The following is a 21,416-nucleotide window of genomic DNA, read 5'->3' on the forward strand; positions in this document are numbered from 1 at the left end:
AAAATGTGATCAAGGAGACATGACCGAGGTGTGAAGGATTCATATTGAATAGAATTTTGCATCAGGTCTTGGCTGAATAGTGCTTCATATGTACCGAGCTGCATGCGAATCGATCAATATCCATTCTCAAAGAAAAAAGATTACAGTGCATCAAGGACAAATTATAATGGAAGAAATCTTTATCTTTGGCCCATTCACAAGCGTTACACGTGGCTATCCAGGACTGGGGTTCGCCAGTAGTGGTCGGTGACGGCCATGCAAACGATTGATTCAGTGTCAGTAGAATCAGTGTCTAAGAACTCTTCGGCATGGAGCGACTGCTAGTTCAACTGAGAAAACTTCAAGCTTGGATTCACATTCAATGGCGAAGGAAGAGAAATCTTCTGTGGGACAACGATCCTGAGGGCGATTACTTTAGATACGTTTCTCTCATAATGATGATCGGTGGCATCGAATACGAAACCGAGAAAAGATGGCGAAGCATTTGTTGGCGTTGTTATAGGAAGTTCATGATTGTAGTTTATCTAATTTCAGTTGCATCAGCCGCAGAGAACATACAGAACAAAAGTGATGTTGGAGCTATGATTTGGTGCATGGTTGTGGTATGTGTGCTGTGCACTTCATTTGCAAACGAGTCCATTTTACGTGGCTCTGCTAAAACTATCCAAAATGTGCGAAACTTCATCAATGATAGATCCTACAGATCGAACGATCCACTTTTTGATTCTATGGCTAGAAGGAAATTTTTTCAAACATCACAAATAATTTCTCTGGGAATGTTTGCCGTGGTTGTCATGGATGAGCTGCTTCCTCCAATAGTTGTGATGCAGGATAATAGATTCTTGCGACTTCCAAGTTTTCTAAGTCCTTCAAATTCAATCGCATACGGATCGTTGCTTATTATCTACTTAATGCTGTGCATCCCACTTTGGTTTTCCAAAGTTTTCGGACCAATTGCCCTAGTCACTGCTTTGTTTGCTGGATTTCGATCAAAGCTGGAAATATTCACTCAAAAGTTACGAGAGCTTTCAAACGACGTGCGAATCAATGTGGATAATCAAGCTAAAATGGAGTTCTGGGTCAATTTGAACGAGAAAGTTTCATTCTTAATCGAGAATCACATATTACATTTGGAGTAAGAAGAGTAGAATATACGTGAATAATTCATGGAAAATCATGTTAATGTTTTGAATTGGTTCTCAGGAGACAGCGTAAACTCGCAAACCTGCTGAGCTACATATTCATTATTATTTACTACCGGGATGTGATTGTCGTCGGATCTTTGGTTTTCGTTATCGTGATAGAAGGATTATCTGCTGGTAGCGTTGTGATGATTGTATCTATTTTGACGTTTTTTGCTGAATGCTATTGGTGGTGTAGCCTTGCCGAGTTTTACCAGGAAGCTGTTAGTTGGAATGGATCTTTTTATTTTCTTGTAAAAATCTTGTTCTTTTTTTCAGAACGAGGCGCTTGAAGATCAAATAACTGATCTGATGATTGAGATCCGTCATAACCAACAACATCACTCGAGCTACACTCAGCTGCAAAAGTCGTTGATGATCATGAAGATGGTCACGCGTGAAAGCTCAACTATAAAATTTGGAGGAGTATTTGAAATTTCTATTGAGATTTGTGGCCAATTGCTTAATATTTCCTATTCTGTGCTGACCTTTCTTTTGAACGTAGACCATTGAATTTACAGTAACTCAAATTAGAGAGGACCTAGGATAAGAGAGGAGCGGATTCAAAACAAGCTGCCTTGGCAACCTACTAGATCTAGATCCTCTCTAACTCAAATGACAGAAAATATTGAAAGCACGTGAGTTAAATTATCTATAGCAAGATGCCTTTAAAAGTGATATTGTGTCTTATTTTGGCCTAATTGTATCTAATATTGGGCCCATACATAAAATTCGAAGGAAAGTATTTTTTAACAATTCTTCACTAGCATCCAAAAATACCCATTTGTGTTATCCATATGCTGCATTTTCCTAAAAAAAATGAAGAATAGAAGATGTTTAAATGCATAGGACAACATTAGAACAACTTGTCTTATAATTTTCAGATAGTGGATAATCATAGTCATGTATTACATATGGAAATAAATGTTTTTCGGTGTTATAAATGATTAATAAACATAGGACTTTCTGACAACGGTTTTTATAAATTTATTTCAAAATAAATACATAAAAGAAACATTAAAAATCCACTGTAGTGGGTACATTAGTCTGTTGCAAAATTTGAAATTTTCGCTTCACAGTGCTAAAACGGTTTCAAATCAGGTCCTGATTAGCCTCCCAAAATTTAAACTCATTTGGTTAGAAACTGACTTGGCACAAACTATTCAAAGTTTATATGGAAATTACTATGGGAAAACCAAACTTTTTGTTCATTGTTTTCTAGCCATTTTTCACATTATACTGGTAATAAATTGTTTTGCATTTCTTGTGGGAAATTTCCTCAGCTTCAACTTTGCAGGAGATCGTTTTTCAGCCAAGCGTTAAACTAAATAGTTATTAATTATTTAAGAGATTGATAATCATATGGCATGATTAAGCAACTGTATTGTTGAAAACACTGTATTCTGCAGTGTGACATAGTAGCCTTGATATTTGTGCTCTATTCTTCGCACCAGAAACACCAATGTTGCCTGCTAAACAGTTGAATGAGCATAATCATAAGACATCTGTGACTTGAATAATTAATAACTTTTGTTCCCTACATTTGATTGAAAAGTGGGTTTCAACAAAGTTGTAGCCGAGAAAATTTCCTAAAATCACTGCTATTATTTTTAAAAGCATAGTGATGTGGTGAATTATTAGATAGATATGAACAAAAACAATAGTTTTCCCATAGTAATTCCCATCTAAACTTGTAATGGTTTGTGCCTGGTCAGTTTCTTACTTAAGTAGTTTAAATTTTGGGAGGCTAAGCAGGACCCAACTTGGAGCCGTTTAAGCACTGTGGAGCGAAAATTTCAAATTTTGCTTCAGTCTAGGATACATGTCCCTAACCTCGATCTGATATGCAGCCTTCAATTAAATTTTATTAAATTTCTTATTTAACAAATGAGCTGCAATCGATATTACACTGTCAACACGCATGTTTAGATATGCTTATTACTTGGATATGAAAGAACGCTTCTGCGTCGTAGTCACCCATTTCCGTGCTATTGAACAGAAATCATCAATAATATCAATGATTTCACCATGCACAAAACAATAATACGCCACAACATGAAGCCTATTACAGCGCATTGTATGAATATTTACACTCATTGTTCTCAAATCAAAAGAAGTGCTCCTAGCGAATCCACTTTTTCTACCAGTATCTGAAGGACGAAGAAAATCTAATGGCGTTTCAATGCGTTAGGACGGAATTGAAACTCGTAGGACAAATTTAAAGTCAAGAAGCAGTGTTAGATTTTTAATAATATCTCAACACTGTTTGACTCTTTATCAAATGCAACGGTACGTATGAAAAGGTGAATAAATTTAGAAGTTATTTTTGATGAAAACATTCCATGTTTTGTTCAAAACCTTTAAAAAAAGAGAGGTTAAGTGCGGGATGTGCTTAGTAGGACGAAAATTAGACCAAAAACTCTTTTAATTAGGCACGACGGAAAATTGTAAAACTCACCATTTTAACATGAAAACTTTCCCGATAAGTGGATGTAGTGTCAGTCCACTGTATTCATATTGGGGCTAAAAATGGATGCAACTTCGTCCTATTGAAGATGACGCTCGATCGGTTCGGTATGTGAATTTGCACTTTTTTCACTCCTTTTCACTCATACGTAACCACATTGTTGACGTCACTTACACTTAAGATCTGATGACGATGAAAGAGTCAGTGTGTTGTGTAACGGTAGTAACTAAAGCTGGTGAATCTATCTCAAGAAGATTATGGCAGCGCAAATCTGAATTTTTCCTTAGTTTTCGTGCACTTTACGCACATTCCCATGCATGTGAGAAACATTGAAGCATAACAGCCGATGTTGCATCCATTAAAAAAATAAAATTATTAGTCATCAGCAGGGCCCCACAAAGTCACTTTCAATCGAAAATCTTCAAGCGACGATGAAGCTCTTAAGCATCACTTTCAATTGAAAGTCATTCTGTCTTCTCTTTGAGCAGATCCCCGTCAACATCAACAGAACCACTTTCGATCGGTTTTCATGCTGTTTGTTTTGCCTTGACTCGTGCCCATTTCTTCTTGAAGTTCACTCGGTTCATTTAAGCGCATGCGCATAGATCTGTGCACGTGGTTGTAAAATTCATCATTGTTGGGTGATTTGTTTACATATCAATATGGGTACTTTTTAAATCGAGGTGACGTCTAGAGATCGAAAATTGATATGCGACGCCATTTTTAAATTCAAGATGGCGGCTTCCAGTTTAAGAAAAAGTGGGGAATGCTGTCAAATATTTATTAATAAATGTCTTTTTGGAATCGGGATAATGTCTAGAGGATGAAAATCGATATCCGACGTCATGTTGAAATCGAAGAAGGCGGCTTCCGATTTACGAAAAAGTGTAAATTCAGTCAGATATACATCAATATTAGTATTTTTGTAATCGGTATGAAGTCTACAGATCGAAAATTGATATGCGACGCCAATTCGAAATCCAAGATGGCGGCTTCCGATTTCAGAACAAGTGGGAAATATTGTCAAATACCCATCAATATAGTTATTTTTGGAATCGCGATGGCGTCTAGAGGCCGAAAATCGATATCCGACGCCATTTTAAAATCCAATATGACGGCTTCCTATTTCAGAATAAAATGGGAAATGCTGATGCCGTCCCATCAATATGGGTATTTTTGGAATCGGGGTAACATCTAGAAGCCGCAAATCGATATGCGACGCCATTTTGTAATCCAAACGGCGGCTTCCGATTTGCGGCAAAGTGTCAAATACCCTAAAATATGGGTATTGTCAGGATGGGGATGAGACGTAGATGCCGAAAATTGATGTCACGCCGTCTTTAAACCCAAGAGGGCGGCTTTGATTCAGAAAAACTGTGAAATACTGTCAAATACCGTTCAATGTGGGTTTTTTTTGGAATCCGGCTCACATCTAGAAGTCAGAAATCGATGTGCGACGCTATCTTGAAATTCAAGACGGTAGCTTACAATTTAAGAAGAAGTGTCAAATAGCCTACAAATGGAATCGAATATCGATTTTCAGCAGCTACGCGTGGTCCGCGTTTCGAAAGTACTCAGATCTTAGGGTATTTGACACTTTTTGTGAAAACCTGTGGCCGCCAAAATGGTTCCAAAATGGCATCGAGTATCGATTTTCGGCATCTACACGTTGTCCTCATTCCGAAAATACTGTAGGGTATTTGACACTTTCTGAACCGTGATGGTCGCCATATTCGATTCCAAAGTGGTATCTGATATCGATTTTCGGCATCTACGCGTTGTCCCTGTTCTGAAACTAACCATATTGTAGGGTATTTGACACCTTTTCTGAAACCCTATAGCCGCCATATTGGAGTCCAAGATGGCATCGGATATCGATTTTCGACAGCCACGCGTTGTCTCCGTTCCGCAAATACCCATATCTTAGGGTATTTGACACGTTCTAGAAAACTTGATGGCCGCCATTTTGGATTCCAAATTAACGACGAATAGGGTTTTTGATCTAATTTCCATCCTACTAAGCACAACCCGCGCTTTACCTCTCTTTTCTGAACGAGTTTAAACAAAAAATGGAATATTTCTGTCCAAGATGACTTGCAAATTTATTCACCTTGCCATACGTACCGTTAGATTTGATAAATAGTCACAAATTGTTGAGATATTGTCTAAAATCTAACACTGCTTCTTGATTCTAATTTCGTTCTACGAGTTTCAATTCCGTCCTAACGCATTGAAACGCCATTAGATTTTCTTCGTCCTACGGATAAACGTAGACAAAGGGGAATCGCTAGGAGCGCTTCTTTTGTTTTGAGAACAATGAGCGTAAATATTTGTACAATGCGCTCTAACAGGATTTATGTTGTAGCTAATGAACTAACGCATCGGAACAAACCTATTGTTGATTTGTGCACGATAAAATCATTGATATTATTGATCTTTTCTGATCGATAGAACGGAAATGGGCGATTACGACGAAGTAGCACTCTACCCTATCGATTTCCTGTACCTTCATGTCGTCCTCGTTCAGAAAATACTCATGTTGTGGGGTATTTGAGACTTTACCTGACCCCGATGTCCGCCATCTTGGAGTTCAGAATGGCCGCGATAATTTAATTTTCGTTTAATAAAAAAATAATACATTATTGCTACATATACTCTGGATCAGAGGTGGCAACAGTACATTTTTTGAAAAACCATCGTCCAGAGCGAAACAAAACAGCCAGCACACGGGCGGCCGTTTATAACTACATTCCAAGCGAACAGCGGAGATAGAGAATAAATAAAATCTCGCAGCCTGATTTTTCCAAACAGTTTATTGTAATGAAATTTTAGCTGCAGGCTTGCGTGTGACAGTAAATTACCAACTCCCTTATTTACGCATAATTTTAACATCAATGCTTATGAGTGGTCAGTCTTCATTCTTATCTTTTAATTCCATGCAATAAACATCAAATACATGCAGTAATTAGCCAGAAATCAGCAAAATTCTACACGACATAAATTTATGTCGCGCGTGCTGCCGGTCTTGTCTGCTTCTTTGTACGAAAATCTTCTGTCGCTGGCAGAAAACAGTTTAGAAATGTCATGACATTTTTGCCGCTTGCCAGTTTGTTTTTGTGTGGACTGAAAATGTTGAGTGCTCAAAATGAAGTTCATATATTGCACTTAAAGAAAAAATAGCGAAAAAAATATTCCTCATCATCATTTGGACACTCTGTTGGCTAACCTGAGTGGCCGTTTTGTTCCACCATCTCTTCATCTCTGTCGCATCTCGAGTCACCTTTCCACTCTTCTTCAACTTCTGTTTAACAATTGCCCAATATTTCTCAATTGGGCGGAATTGAGGGCAGTTTGGTGGATTGATATCCTTTTCGAAGAAATCTACCCCTGTTTGTACAAAACATGTGAAGCTATTCTACCCAAATACTCATATCATCACACAAGTGCCGCAAGCGTAGTGTTATCATGTTATCATGTGTTCTATTGTAAAGATTGCAAATAAATTCAATAGTTCGCATGCCTCTGCCATGGCAGGATGGCCCGATACACGACCGTGTTTTATTTTCACCATCTATTCACACAACGTAGGGAAGTTCTGTCCGTGCGCGATCAACCCCTTTGTCTCGATGTTACTGTAGAACTTCTCCGCTATAGTGGCAGCTTGCCAAATCAGGCCAAAACTTGCAGGCACTCCTGCTTGTACATTTTGGAATCCATAGTCTTGTTTGTCACGAAAACCTGGGTTTTTTGTTCGCTGCGGCAAATACCTTGCCAGATCATAAGCTTTCTCGCAAATTTATCGTCAGGAATGAATTTGAACCTGCTAACGACATCACCTCGATCAGTGGCTTTGTAGAAGTTTTGTCCGGGAAGCTGCACATAATCCATCTTCACGTACGTTTCGTCGTTCATGAGGATGAATCCTTCGTACTTTGTAAGAACCTCATTGTACAACTTTCGGGCACATCTTATGGCCACTAGATTCTGCTTCAGTGTCCAGAAATCCTTCTCGCTGACGAATCCTTCTGAAGGTGCTTTGGCTGGCATTGAATTTCTTGGTGATATCATAATCCAATAGCCCTGGGTTTGCCCAAACCGTTCTCAACACCTTCAAATGAAACTTCCGATCCTTAGTTCCTCTACGACGCTTGCTATGATCCTGCCGATCGATAGTATAATGCTGACGGAAACGTTTGAAAACACTGCACACGGTCAATTTAGCCAATTTCAACGACTTTGCGATTTTTGAACCTGAAAACGTTGGATTTTCCAAGAGGGTCTTCAAAATTATTGATCGGCTCGCGGCTTCCATCAAGTGTAACTTCTTTAAAAAAATGAATCGTGACGAACTTTTAAGCACTGAAAGAGGAAACATTTCACAACAAACTGCTGTCAAAACATTCCAGATTCTATCGCTAGGAGCACTGCAGTAAAATAAACAGTGCATCCAGATATTACAAATGACTCAAGCTTTTCAAATTTATGAGAAGTTTTACGGATTTAGGTAGTTCTTCAGACTTCTCGGAAGTTCTACGGGCTTCTCGGAAATTCTACGAATTTTTCGAAAACTCTACGGTCACCTTGCATATTATTCAGACCTCCCGGAAGTGCTACGGATGTTAATGGATTTTCTTGAAAGGGTTAATGAGTTTGATGAAAGTCATCTTCTAGAGACTTTTAAAACTCTTTAAGACGAATGTTTTATAGCTGCATTTATTGCCTGTATCTCTTCTAATAAAAAAGATATACTCAAATATAGTAAAAAATATGGATAAATTCAAATCGATTTTATACGAGTTTAAAAAATAATATACCTCCATTTTTTTCATATTATTGAGAATAACATACGCCCTTTCAAATGCCGTAAAAAAACTTTTTTTTTTGTTTGCCCCAACCAGAGATATTAATATTGGAAAAGTGCATATTTTTAGTATACAAACGTCAATAACTCTTGATCGGCGAAATATATTGACAAGCTTGGTGCAGCAAAAATTTGCGCCTTCTTAAGATCTAAAAGTTATCTGCAGACTCTTTTGCTGAGAAATTCGAAATAAGAAAACTAGAGCAAAAAAACTGTTTTTTTAAGAGCCACCCTAACTCAATTCAAGAAAATATCTCTAAATCGGCCAATTTAAGAGATACAAAAAAGTTACTTTGAACAAAGTTGCTTGAAATTAGCTCAGCTATAACTTTGCGTCAAAACGTATACCTTAATTTATTCAAGCAAAAAAGTTAGATTTTTGATTTTAATGATAATAGGAACCACCCTAGAATTCATTGCCATAAAAATGAGGGCGTAACTATAAGAAACAACTTTGTAGAAGAGACTTTTAGTCTAAAGTTTCAATTTCAGGCTCAAAACATATCATTCCACCTATATCTGCATTCTGGACCACTGTGCATTGGCGAGGTCATGAAGTATTCGGTCATTGCGAGAATTTTTATGTACCACTTCAATATTTTTACGCATTCGACCATAAACGTTTGGTTGCTAGATACACTATCAAAGAGTTTTGGGAGTGATGTGGCTGGCATCAAGGTGAGCGAACGTTCAATGAAAATTAATTCTTAGACAACAATAATCTATGCTGGTCCTGAAAAGAACCGTTTTGTCGTGATAGTTGAGTAATGCTGAGCTATTAAAGTGTTCGACACGGATGAGGCTGGTGAGCTGTATGTTGTTTGAAACAAGGATGACGAGCTTGGCATAGATGGCCCACAGCAGCTCATGACGAGCAACTGAATCCGATCAGTAGCGGTGTGGCTTCTTCCTCCTTCTTCGGTAAATCGAGGGCTCTTGAGGGCAGCCTTGATAGCTAGCTGCTTGCGGGGTGTCTTTCGTTGTGTACTGGAGAAAATGGACAACACCACGCGCTTAAAGCGCTGCTGCTGCTGATGACGACCGGAAACCACCACTCACCACACGCGATGATTGTATAAACACCGTTCGGCAAGACCATATGGAATACGATTTTGAAATCTGTGCTAGGAAAAGTGCTATTCGCAAGCAATCGGCGATAATTATATTTATCAGGAACTTTTCAATAGTGAACTTTTGAAAATGGATAAAGTCCTAACTTTAACTGATTGATAGAAAAACTTCCTATCGATTGGCGTATTAAGAATTAAAATCCATCATCTCTGGATCTAAATTGAAACACTTTCATGCCACGACCGACTTTGATTTTTGAAATTGCACCCCCAATGTTGCCTTGGTATGTTAGATTTAAACTTATGGGAACTGACATCCGATCAATGACCTTGACAAACGTTCAGAAAATATTATTTTTTTTCAAATTTATGGTGGTCCTGAAAAGGACAGTTTTGTCGTGATGGTTGAGTAATACTGAGCTATTAGGGTTTTCAACACAGATAAGGCTGGCAAGCTGTATGATGTTTGGAACGAGGGTTACGCGCTTGGCATAGATGGCCCATAGCGACCCATGAAGAGCTACTAAATACGATAATTAGCCGCACGGTTTTTTCCTCCTTCTTCGGTGAATGGACGACATTGTACTGGAGAACAATGTTTAACGCCGCCAGCCGAAAGAACTGCTGCTGCCGATGAAGATGACGACTGATTGGACATCACCACACACGGTGATTGAATAAGCACCATTCGGCGAGACCGGATGGAATTTGATGTTGAAATCTGTGTTAGGGAAAATCTGAGGGAGAGTCGCGAAGTCAAGGTTTTCCTTTTCTCCAGTTTTTACAATTTTGTTCCTAGGGTCAAGACAGCTTTTAATCATGAGTAATATTGGAGTTGATTTTGAGTAGCTCTGAGTAACTCGAGTTGCTCATTTTGAATGCACGGTAGCACAGCAACCTATTTGTGCACGTGTTTGTTTCCAAAATGTCGCCGTCAGATGTTTGGGGAAGCAAACATTTCAGATGTTTCAAACACATCACCATCCATTGACGTTTCATACTGGATCACTATCCTCAAATCCCTTAATCTTTGTACATTTTTGGTAAACCTTACTAAGTATTTTTCACCTGAATTGAATGCAGACAATCATCATTCAATGATCACCATCAACATGGAGAAGATTCACGCTAAGATGCACATACCTAAAAGTCGGTAAAGAATACCTTGATATCGGTAAAAATTACCGATAATCGAAGAAAGTGCACATACATAAATTACCGGCTATTATGGATTATCAATAATTAACGTTAAAAATGTCCTAATTTATAGTAAAAATATCCAATTTAAAGTAAAAAGTGACGATTTTTATCGGTAAAAATAACCAATTATTTTAAGTAATCGTAGCTAAGAGTGTTGCATTCGTAATACAAATCCAAGTATTTTTACGTATCTAAGAACAGAGTAATATAAAAAAATCTTCGTTTTATTCTAGGTAATGCTCTTGGTTATATATTGTTTTAACATAGATTTAGCCTTTCCATTGAAAATATTTAAAAAAAAAACTGTTGTAGGCAACCCGTTTCTTCTCTAGTATAACATCAAGTGGCATCATTACGACTATAGCTTAGTGGTACTAAGAAAATAACCTTTGTATTCATTTAGGAATGCCTGATTCACATCTTGGATTCACATGGTTTTCTGGAATATCAATTAAAAGAAATTCCATTTTCTAGTAAGTTTGTCACGGAATCGATGGAAAAGAAGCTTTTAATCGTCTAGGCATATTTGTTTATTCAAAACTTTATGCTAGGTAAATTCAAATAAAGAAAGAAACTCAAGAAGGATATTGCGTTTCCTTCTTCATAAATTCGATCTATGTTATTTGAATTACTGTAGTTTACAGTTACACTTGTAGACTCCAAATTTGTTTAAAACGTCCATCATTATGCACATCTTTCTTAATGTTTCCACAACGAGTTCACTGTTAATGGCATCTTCTGTGAAGCTATATATATATCTAGTTAGTTTTCTATTTTATTGTCCACTCTTGCCTAAAGGCTTCCGGTTGACTCTACAATTCTCCAAGTTAATCATCCAATCCAAACTTAAATATCCCATAGCGAGCCTCACACGGTTTCGCAAAAGTTTAGACGGATTTGTGGATTGATTCATTTGGATTGCATAATCTTAACGTCACACAACCTGAACTTACATTTTTTTTTTCAATATTTAGCATATCTGGCTAATGTGCTAATGTGAATTAAAGTTGTCTGGTTAATATTAGTATCAATATATGGAAATATTACGAAAAAGATCACTCTGATAGTTGATGTTTATTAAACAGTTTTTAACTTGAGGCAAGACAGCTTTTGATCATGAGTAAAATCGGAGTTAATTTTGAGTAACTCTGAGTAACTTGCGCTGCTCAACATAATATACACATAGCAACCGATACTGTCAAGCAAAGCAAAGCAACAACATTGTAAACGGTGCACTTGCAATACTTTACTGGAGAGATCTTTCAGCAATGAAAGGGCAACTGCACGTGTATGAAAGGAACTACAAGCTGTCCCCTCAAAATCGATGGAAGATTTCTATGGTGACCTTACGGAACAGTCAGAGCTGTCTGGTTTTACTGCCATGCCGATGACGTTCTATTACAGGGGGATTTTGTACAATCTCTAGGAGGGTTTCAGTCAATCGCAAAGGTGATTTATGACAGTCTCAGTAGAGATTCCGAACAAGCCTAGGGGGAATTTCAGACAATCCCAATTCGGTTTCCCAATAATATCAAAGGTAACTTCGGAAAATCCAAAGAAGGAATAAGAACTATCCCAGGGAGGATTCCGGACAATCACAGGAAAAATTGCACTTAATATTAAGGGGGCTTCATGACTATCCAGGGGGAATTCCATGTAATCCAGTCAATCCAAAGGTAGATTAAAAAATGTGTTGCGATGGTTCCTACATCCTTTCAACGATCGCTCATTGACAAATTTAATATAAGTTTCAGAATAGAATCAACTATGAACTAACCTATTTGGACCTAGAATAAAGAATTAAATAAATGACTGCATTCAACAATGCTCCTTTTGTGTTAAATATCGATAAACTCAACAACACCAGACGATGAAAATTCAATCTGTTCCTGTTCAACCTTTTTCAACTCGTGTCTATTGATGTCTGCAAAAAGGAGTGTCAGGGAAAACAACGAACGCTTCTGGAGCTAGTTGACCCTAACTCTGACATTTTCTAGCTAAATATTCTCAGAGATTTAAACCCCTCTTCCTTAATGAATGCTGGTAAATAAAATGTTGCTTATCACGAAACAGTTTCCTCATTTCAGGCATGTAGTGCAACAAAATATGAAACCTCTGACCGATTTTGTGAGACTGAGTATTAATTTTCATGATCTAAATTAATCTTCTGAAAACATTTGACCAAATTCTTACTTTCTTAGGCTTGAAATCACACCAGCTAGTGTTTCCTTCCCGGGCAATTTACCAGAATTATCATTTCCCGATTCCGAGAAAACTAGTTTGGCTTCCCGAGAAGTAGTTTTTTTGTACGAAAACCATGTTAAACATATGTTATATTAAAAATTACCACACAACTTTTGAGGAAAATTGATAGAAATTTCCGGAGAAAGTTTGACGAATCTTTAGTGCGAAGTCAGGAAAGCTTCCTGGCGAAGTATCTTTCAAACGAAACCGGTAGACGCTTCTGACACAATCAGTGGGAAACCTCCGGACGAAGTTAGAAGAGACTTCCATGGAAATTTAGGCAGCCGGATGAAACTTTCAGAATAATTCAGGAAAGTTTTGGAAGTCCGGATGAAATGGGAAATAGTTTCCACTTCCAGCGGTAGGACTTCTGATTGTAATCTAGGACTTCTGATTGTAATCTGATACTGTTGGAATGAAAAGATGATGAAACTTCCGTTGAACAATGGACGAAGGTGGAAGATTCTTCCAGGGCAAGTTTAAAAAAAAACTTCCAGGGGATGTTTGAAGAAGCTTTCGTGCAAAGTCAGACGAAACCTCCCAGAGCAATCATAAGAATCCTTCCGAAGAAGCTGGTCGAAATCTTTAAGGGGAAGTTGGAAGAAACTTCCATAAATTGTCGGAAAAATCTTCCGGGAGAAATCCTGACGAAGTTCAAGTTTGAATAAATAACTACCGAAAATATTTTCCGATTTCTTCTTCAGCTATTTTAAGATTCCCGGGTAGTTATAAATGGCTGGGATATGGAAACACTAACACCACCATATCACCAAAAACTTCAAAGACATTACACTTAAGCCATCCATCCTAGAAAGCAAATGAGACCTAAACATCCCTTGGCTTGGACAAGAGCCATCTAACTTGGATCTTTTAATGAATGAAAACTTAATCTTGAAATTAAAACATTCTGTCAGACGGGGATTGTTTGAACATTATTTGATGAAAAATATAAGACTACTTTGTTTGTTTTTGAGTAAATATGAGTAACTCAAATTTACTCACTGCAAATAAATTAACTCTGAGTACAGTTGTCTTACCCCTAGGTTTTTAATTCTTATTTGTTGGTGAATGTGCGACTACTTTGATCAACTTTAAATAATCATGAGTTATTCAAATTTGCTCGCTGCAAAACTATTAACTCTGAGTACAGTTGGCTTACCCCTTGTCTTGTTCTTCTTTTTTGCATGAAAGTTCAATGCACGCAACATTTTTTAAGCGATCGTTGTCTCTTTTGTTTACTTTGTGAGCGTTCGTTTCTGAGCAGGCTGGTCAAACTTCTGCATGATCTCATCGTGGGCATGCATTTTTGTTTGCATGTGATATAAATTGAAACTCGTTTTTTCGGTTGATTGTTGCAGTGAAGTTGAAGAAAATGCTGTGCCGGGTGAAATTGTGTGGGAAAAACAGTCGGTCAAATCCGGAACTGTATTTCTATCGATTCCCAAAAGATCCTTTCGTGAGAAGAAAATGAATCGACACGACAGATTTATCGGCTTTTGCAGAAGAACTACTTGCGCAGTAAGACAGTTCAGAAGCGAACGCGTTGTTCCATGTGGCAGGATATTTTGGGTACCATTGGGAGAAATATGGAAATTTGCAGTTCTTGTTTCAACCCATGTCATACTGATGCTCCTTTCGATGAAGTATATGGAAGGTTTTCCAATTTTCTCGCAAATGCTAGAGGGAAACCATTTGTTTATGTTTCGAAGCCAATCTTTGAATTTTTTTATCTGTATGGAATCCAAAGTGCAACGTCATTTGGCTGACAAGTGGAGTATAAACAAACAGAGCATCAAACTACTGGAAAACATCAATTGATACGCTATCGTTGCGAATTCCAAAATGTAATAATGTAAAAGTTAAAATGATTCGAAGATTTTTACAATTCAAACTTAAATCTCATCAGAGTCGTAAATCTCGTAAAAAACGGTTCCATAGTCGCAGTATGCTTAGTTAAATTAAGATTCAATGCATTTGTTACTTTTCTTTATATCAGGTTTGTTTTATCTAATGTGCATATGCATCAGCTATAATAAGAGAATATCTAAAAACTTAAAACTGATTTTATTTCAACGATATTTCTTGAAAAAAAATAGCAAATAATTTTCATGGAATAACAGTACTTGAAATTGACTGACGAAAAAGAACAATTGGCTGCATTTGACAGTTCACGACTCTCCCTCAGGGGAAAACGATTGTTGCAGGCAATTGGCGACAATTTTGATTACCATTGCAACAGTCTGACATTTGTGTAATTTTCATGTTTCGTTCATGTAAGGTTTAACCACAGACAAACAGACATAACACTCACAAGTTGTTCATCGAACAAACATTTAACGGTCAATTTAAAAGTATCGTAGTTGGTATTACCGCCACCTGTGGCGCGCATAGTCAATGCCCTTGCGTTTGACGTTTACACACTACCGCCATCTGCTCAGCGTACTACCCACCACAGTGTACTCAACAGATGGCGGTAATGTTTCAGCGACGATGTTTTACACTGAGAAATATTCATGTCTGTTTGTCTGTGGTTTAACTTCATTTTTGAAACTCTATGCAATGGATATTCAGACATTTTGAACGCATTGTGCCAATTGTTTTCTGAACTTTTTTATAGTTTTATCTATTCTTTCAATTTATTTGCTATCCATAATTTATTTTAAATTGCATTTCGTATGGTAATCAAAAAGATTCTGTAACTTTGAATAAATTCCATAGAATAGTACTAAACGATTTTCAGGGCGATTGGTTAATTAATTTGATTTCAATGGAATCTTCGGTAGTTAGTTCAGTTGGCATTCCAGATTTTTTCATATTTTATATTATAACTGAACCACATTTTCGTGAAAATCCTCAGGAAACGTTCCTGGCAACTTTGGGTACACCGTTTGCATGGTTTTTACTTCGGTGGCGAAACGTGAACGCAATAGTCTTCATGTTCCCACCTAACATTGGCGAAAGCTGCTCAGTGCTGAGAGTGTGCACTGTAATTTGGCACTAGAAGCTCTTTAATCTTCTTCCTCGAGAATATTGATTGTTTTGTATGTTAGTTTTAGTTTTGATGGGAAAAAATGCACACTACGCTCTTTCCATCGATTTAAAACCACTTCACCCACTGGGGTGTTGTATCTAGCAAGTAAATGATATCTTCATCAACCCACATTTCAAGTGACGCTCGCTCGCGCAATGGCACCAAAATAGTATTATTGGTGGTACATTGCGATCGATATCTCTTTCTTCATATATTATTTATTATATTATTATTTATCACTTGAATGGATGACACTGATTTTCGATTATCCAAAAGTTACTTCAAATTTGTCCATGCAGAATGGGTGTGCCAAACCACATCATCAGGCCGAGCCCAGGACCGCCTCGCACTGCCTAATGGAAAAAGCTCATACCACCGAATCGACCAAACGATCCACGGAAGCGTAACAGGAAGAGAGAGAAAGAGTGGGTGGGCTGGTTCTGAAGTGACACACACACACACCCAAATACATTGCGTCTTGATAAAAATCAACTGCATACCATAAATCACCTCCGGTGCCGGTGATGATATTAATAATAACAATATTAATGATTTGTGTTTATTGTCAGTGAGCACGAATATAATTTCACTAATGAGCTTATTGATTTTCGCCCGGGCCTCGCATATTTGCCCGAAAAATTTTCCGTTTCGTTGAGCACTCCCGCGGGCGTCATAGTCGGTGGAAACAAAGAGGCTCTACGGAAACTGTCCCCCCGCACCCACACAAACACATGAGGTGTGTGGTGTTGGTGTCCTAGGAAGAGGTGCTGCGTGGTGCTTATCGCCAGCCACTGCTCGCGCTCCTAAATATCCGCCCCGGAAAGCTTTACATGGAAAAGCTGTTTCTGTCAGCAGAATTTCCCATGTAATAATGACTACACCGATATTCCCGCTGTTGCTCCATTCCGTGTTGCATGGATCCTGGATGGGTGGAAATGTTGCCGAACGCGACCATATCGAAGGTGACGGCAGCGAAGCATGCGGTCGGTCGAAAAATCATTTATCATTCACAATTGCTCCTAGGCCATTCATTTTCTTGGGTTTGTTAAAGGTTTTGCCTCCTGGAGTGGTTTCACTTTCTTTGTTCGACGGGGCGTCAACTGAGAGTGGGGTGGAAGGAGGTGGTACTGTACCTGCAGCTACAGCTTGTTGCGCCTAGCGTTGGTAGATACTAACGGTGGTCGAGCCTTGATTTGGAATGCAAGTATCCCAAGTCACAATTCAACACAAAAGGCTGATGTCATTCTGATTTATAGTGTGTGATCTTTTTAGTTTAAATACAGCATTTAATAGTGTGAAACATTCTTGATTATTAGGGTAGAGAACTACTTCGGCCTAAGCGCCCATTTTGCGAATATCAAGCAGAAAACATCAAATAAATCCATGATTTCGGCGTTAACACGTAAATTGTGCGTTTGGTACGATAATTTACTTCAACTTCTACCGAACGAAGTCAATGAGACCACGTGATATGAAGGTTTGAACCCATTATTCCCAAAAACAAAAAAAGCGCTTCGACCGAATCAATTTTTATCTTCATCCGATAGGCCGAAGTGGCGTTTCAATAGCGTTTCAATGCATTAGGCCAAGTTTAGAATCCGTAGGCCGAGTTTGGCGTCAAGAAGCAGTGTTAGACTTTTAACAATATCTCAACAATTTGTTTCTCCTTATCAAATCTTACGTACGGAGAGGTAAATAAATTTGGAAGCCATCAGTAATAATATCATTCCGTTTGGTGCTAATCTCCGGTAAATTAAGAAAGACTAAGTTCGGGTTGTGCTTAATAGACCAGGAATAGGGTAGTTAATTATAGTTCAGCACTCTACCCCTCAATAAAACTGTTATGCAATTCAATCATAAACCTCCTTACTGTTTGTTTATTAGTTTCACGACAGAATTCTCCTTAAAGGTGTTTTATCATTATAAAAGCAATTAGAAAGCCATTTTGTTTTAAACGGGAACAAAAAGCATATCCCGACCAACCATTCGTGAAACTTCTTCAAAGTTCTTACACAAAATTAAAGATTAATATCGGTAGTTCTTTACCTTCAAGTTTCTTTGATATTGATTAATATATTTAAAAACCTTTATTGAGCGATACCTACATTTAAGATAATTTCTTTATCGGTCGCATGATAGTAATCTATAAAGATGCAATACTAAATTTCTTCTAACTTCGATGTGTCACAAGGTCTATAGTTTTCTTTATAAAGGGCGAACACGAAATTATTGCGACACCGAAAATGTCATGCCAATTTTCTTATAATGTTTAGAATCAAACCAAAATTTTAGGGTAGTTTTATACATATATTTACTTCAAAAATCAAAAGAAAAGTTAATCGATGGAGCCTTGAGTGTAAAATTGAACGCATTTTCGCTTGATGCCCTCCATCAAAGTCTTTACAGTGTCATCCGGTACCAGTTTCTCAGTTTTTTTTCCATTTTCTTAACATGTCCTTCTCGTCTTTGACTGTCTTCTTGCTCTTCCGAAGTTCCCGCTTCATTATTGCCCAGTACTGCTCCACCGGGCGCAGCTCCGGACAGTTTGGCGGATTCATGTCCTTTGGAACAAAATGGACAGAATTGGCCTCATACCTCTCCAGGACACTTTTAGAATAGTGGCATGATGCCAAATCTGGCCAAAATAGCGGAGCTTCGTCGTGCTGCTGCAAGAACGGCAAAAGGCGCTTCTCGAGGCACTCAGATTTGTAGATCTCGCCATTTACTGTGCCCTTTGTCACGAAAGGCTCACTCCTCAGTCCGCAAGAGCAGATGGCCTGAGATATTTGGAGGTGAACTTCGACATTTTCTTCTTCTTAAATTTGTCGTCCACATCGAACTTGCTCTTGCCGGTGAAAAACTCCAACCCCGGAATTTGCTTAAAATCGGCTTTTATATACGTTTTGTCGTCCATCACACAGCAGCCATATTTTGTCAGCATCTTCTCGTAGAGCTTCCGTGCCCGAGTTTTAGCCGTCGATTGTTGCCGCTCATCGCGGTTTGGGAAGTTCTGTACCTTGTATGTATGTAGTCCAGCTCTCTTCTTTGCATTCTGGACGTAGCTCTGCGACATGCCGATCTTTTTAGCCAAATCACGGCTTGAGACGTTGGGATTTGCTTTAATCATCCGCTTCACCTTTCCCTCCGTCTTTTTGTTCTCCGGTCCCGGTTTTCTTCCAGCTCCTTTGCCGTGGTCCAACGTCAACCTCCTGGAACCGCTTCAACACTCTGGAGACGGTTGAATGGTGAATGTTCAACATTTTTCCCAACTGCCGGTGCGACAGGTCAGGAAATTACAGGTGTTTGGAAAGAATTTGTTCTTTCAACTCGCGTTTGTTCACCTCCATTTTCGTTGAATCGAAAAACACGACTTCGAGTTTGACAGCATGTACACAATACACATCAATGAGAAAGTGTGCAACATTTGGTTGATTTTTACCCAATGGTAAAAAAGTTATGCCCTGTTGAATGTGTCGCAATAATTTCGTGTTCGCCCTTTAAATATTCATCTAAAAATATTTGAATACTGATACCATCGTAACGTTGAACTTTGGCAAAGAACAATAAAGATTGGCATCGATGCACATTTATAATCTCCTTGTTGTCGATTTGCATCGCTGGGTAAAGAGAGTTTGATACACACTAGATGACAGATGGCAATGTTTATATTAGATATCGACAAATTTGGTTCTTCATCGAGAGAAGCATGATCTGCCGGAACATTAATGGGAAGACTGATCGATGGCCACGATGATACAAATGTTTTCCATTATAGTTCTACAAGTTTACGTCGATACGCTCTCGGCGATAGCAAGCGTGGTAGAATTCTCGGCATTTATAACCGAATGAGGGAACTTGATACTTTGGTTATGGATATGACAAATAAATTTTGAATTCATGCTTGAAAAGATGTACATAAATTTCAAAACACCATATACTAGAGTGTGATTGCCAGTCGTTAAGAAGCTCTTCAACAGCAGCTGTAGATCCGAGGATTAGCTACCAACAAAGAAATCAGTACACCATAGATGGCACGGGATCGAAACCTAGAAATTATGCAGATAAAACAAAATCAGTACCATGTATTGTTATTTTGATCTGACAAGAGAAACCGATATTTTGATCTGGCAACACGAATCGATATTTTTACATAGGTAACGTGTAACGATTAGTAGCAACATTTTGATAAAGATGTTTATAAATGATTAACGATCAGGCTTTTAGTATCTTTACATTTATTCATTAAATGATGACGATCGCTATCGATTTTTCATATGAATGTCTTTGAAGATCGATATATAGAAAATATAAGAAATTTAACGAAATGGTTGGTCGGGATATTGCTTTCTTTATCAAAAAATCCCCCAGTGTTTACAAATTAAACTAAAAAGATGAAGCACTAAAAGTCGTCAAAGTAGACTCTTGAAATGTAGCGTCATGTTCTGAATAAAAACAAACCAGCCTACTCCAGAAATTGCGCTTCCATGATGATCCAAAGAGTAGTCACTCTACATACTTATTTTGCGACAACTTTTTTCTCAGTGTGCCTTTTGTGTGCTGCAGCTATGCTGGCAGTGCCAAGAGTGCTGTCATTGGGCTGACTTTGTTTGCATTTGAATAATGGCATGTTTGGCAACCCGGATAATTTGACAGTGTTTTGTTTTGAAGGCACAGTAGTGGAATCTGACGAAGCTGTGTACAAGCTGATGCCACACTGGCTCGACTGGAGAAGGACGCAATTTTAGGTTTTTGTTCTTATCACATCTGGTACTTCTAGGAAAGTGAAATTGATTGATTAGGACACCTGTTGAGGTGGAATTGTGCATACGATTAGTGATTGCTTTGATCTGGTTTGCACGGATTGAAAATTATTGATTCGAACAGGCGTTAGGATGTGTGCTGTTGAGCAATTTCGTACTCGATTTTGGGCAATCCATCTCAGTGCTGAGTTCCAGCAGTTTTTAGAAATTTCCACATACCTCTGAGTAAAAGTGACTCTCTCTCTCTCTCTCTTTTTCTAACGTATTCTCATTGAGCATGTGCAAAATTGATTTTGTAAACAACAATCACATGACACATGCACTGCGCAAGCGCAGTGATAGTAGTGTGTTGCCAGTAACTTCTAATATCATGACAATTTCCCAAACAGTGCCAATTAGTGTGCCATGATGTGCCATGATGTACCCTACTGTGTTTTTCTCACACTGTGCGAAATGACCAACCCTTTTTTTTTTATTCAGGGGGGAATCTGCTCCCAGACACCTGAGAAGATAACTCAGGGTGTGGAGATGGAAGAAGTAGCGCTCCCGACCCACTAAACTTTACCCTGTGCTCTTGACCCTTGCCCTCCACGGAACCGCCC

Source organism: Ochlerotatus camptorhynchus, unplaced genomic scaffold (genome assembly GCF_037179485.1).
Source record: "Ochlerotatus camptorhynchus isolate MF236.1 unplaced genomic scaffold, CSIRO-AGI_Acam_v1.1 ptg000358l, whole genome shotgun sequence".
NCBI lineage: Eukaryota > Metazoa > Arthropoda > Insecta > Diptera > Culicidae > Ochlerotatus > Ochlerotatus camptorhynchus.